This window comes from Petromyzon marinus, unplaced genomic scaffold (assembly GCF_048934315.1).
Source record: "Petromyzon marinus isolate PM22_M1 ecotype Great Lakes invasive population unplaced genomic scaffold, UKy_Petmar_22M1.pri1.0 PM_G_Scaffold_274, whole genome shotgun sequence".
NCBI classification, from domain to species: domain Eukaryota; kingdom Metazoa; phylum Chordata; class Hyperoartia; order Petromyzontiformes; family Petromyzontidae; genus Petromyzon; species Petromyzon marinus.
Window position 1 is genome coordinate 22,501 of NW_027422844.1, and position 2,500 is coordinate 25,000.

The window sequence follows — 2,500 nt, forward strand, 5'->3', positions numbered from 1 at the left end:
GTCATTTTCGTGTCGCCACATTGCATGCGAACCGCATGCAACTTCCAGAGGCATTTGCAGCAGAAATGCATGTGCAGTCAAAAAAAAATTGATATTTTTCACGGATAGACCCCGTGAAACGCTAGAAATTGGCGGGGATGTGTCTCTTGTGGCTCACGGGGCTGTTCGGGTCGCACAGAAATCCCTGGGAATGGGAAAACGGGTCATTTTCGTGTTGCCACATTGCGTACGAACCGCATGAAACTTCCAGAGGCATTTGCAGCAGGAATGCATGTGCACTCAAAAACTTCTATATGTTTCACGGATAGACCCCGTGAAACGCTAGAAATTGGCGGGGATGTGTCTCTTGTGGCTCACGGGGCTGTTAGGGTGGCACAGAACTCCCTCGGAATGGGAAAAGGGGTCATTTTCGTGTTGCCACATTGCATAGGAACGCCATGAAACTTCCAGAGGCATTTGCAGCAGAAAGGCACGTGCACTCAAAAATTTTAATATTTTTCACGCATAGACCCCGTCAAACGCTAGAAGTTGGCGGGGATGTCTCTCTTGTGGCTCACGGGGCTGTTAGGGTCGCACAGAAATGCCTCGGAATGGGAAAACGGGTCATTTTTGTGTGGCCACATTGCATAGGAACGGCATGAAACTTCCAGAGGCATTTGCAGCAGGAATGCATGTGCACTCAAAAACGTCTATATTTTTCACGGATAGACCCCGTGAAACGCTATAAATTGGCGGGGATGTCTCTCTTGTGGCTCACGGGCGCTGTTAGTTAGGGTCGCACAGAAATCCCTCGGAATGGGAAAAGGGGTCATTTTCGTGTTGCCACATTGCGTACGAACGGCATGAAACTTCCAGAGGCATCTGCAGCAGAAATGCATGTGCACTCAAAAACGTCTATATTTTTCACGGATAGACCCCGTGAAACGCTAGAAATTGGCGGGGATGTGTCTCTTGTGGCTCACGGGGCTGTTAGGGTCGCACAGAAATCCCTCGGAATGGGAAAACGGGTCATTTTCGTGTTGCCACAATTGGCATACGAACGGCATGAAACTTCCAGAGGCATTTGCAGCAGAAATGCATGTGCACTCAAAAACGTGAATATTTTTTCACGGATAGACCCCGTCAAACGCTCGAATTTGGCGGGGATGTTTCTCTTGTGGGTCACGGGGCTGTTCGGCTCGCACAGAACTCCCTTGGTCCACCTGATTCGTGCATACAGGCAGCAACTAAAACTCTGTAAACCTGCTGTGAGGACATCTAAACAGTGGACCAGTGAGGCTGTGGAAGATTTGCGGGCGTGCTTAGACTGTACTGACTGGGATATGTTCACGACTGCTACCAATAGTCTGGATGAACTCACAGAGGCTGTGTACATCAGCTTCTGTGAGGACTGCTGTATCCCAACACGTACCAGGGTGAACTTTAACAACAACAAGCCCTGGTTCTCAGCAAAGCTCAAAAGGTTGAGGTTGGAGAAGGAGGAAGCGTTTAGGAGTGGGGATAGAGACAGATTCAAGGAGTCGAAGAACAGGTTTAGCAAAGCGGTGAGAGAGGCTAAACGACTGTACTCAGAGACACTAAAACACCAGTTCTCTACTAACGACGCTGCTTCTGTCTGCCAAAGGGCTCAGGCACATCACCAACTACAAACCCAGAGCGCCCCACACCACTAACGACTCCCGCCTAGCCAACGACCTGAACGAGTTCTACCGTAGATTTGAAAGACAATTGGACTGTCCTGAACCACCCCTTCCCACCCAAGAGGCCCCATCCCCCACCCATACTACAGAAACGACTCTCTCCTTTCAGGAGGGAGAAGTTAATGGGCTTTTCAAGAGGCAGAATCCACGCAAAGCAGCCGGGCCGGACTCTGTCTCTCCAGCCACCCTCAGGCACTGCGCTGGCCAGCTGTCTCCGGTGTTCACCAACATCTTTAACACCTCCCTGGAGACATGCCATGTACCAGCCTGTCTCAAGTCCTCCACCATCATCGCTGTGCCCAAAAAGCTAAGGCCAACAGGACTAAATGATTACAGACCGGTCGCCCTTACATCTGTGGTAATGAAGTCTTTTGAGCGCCTGCTCCTGGCACACCTCAAAGCCATCACAGACCCTCTCCTGGACCCCCTTCAGTTTGCCTACAGAGCCAACAGGTCTGTGGACGACGCAGTTAACATGGCCCTCCACTTCACCCTACAGCATGTGGACGCCCCAGCATCCTACGCCAGGATCCTGTTTGTGGACTTCAGCTCTGCCTTCAACACCATCATCCCTGCCCTGCTTCAGGACAAGCTCTTCCAGCTGAACGTGCCCTACTCCACCTGCAGGTGGATCACAGACTTCCTCTCTGACAGGAAGCAGTGCGTTAAGCCGGGAACAGAAGTCTCTGACTCCAGGTCCATCAGCACGGGAACTCCTCAGGGCTGCGTCCTTTGCCCACTGCTCTTCTCCCTGTATACCAACAGCTGCGCCTCCAATCATCTGTCCGTCAAACTCTTGA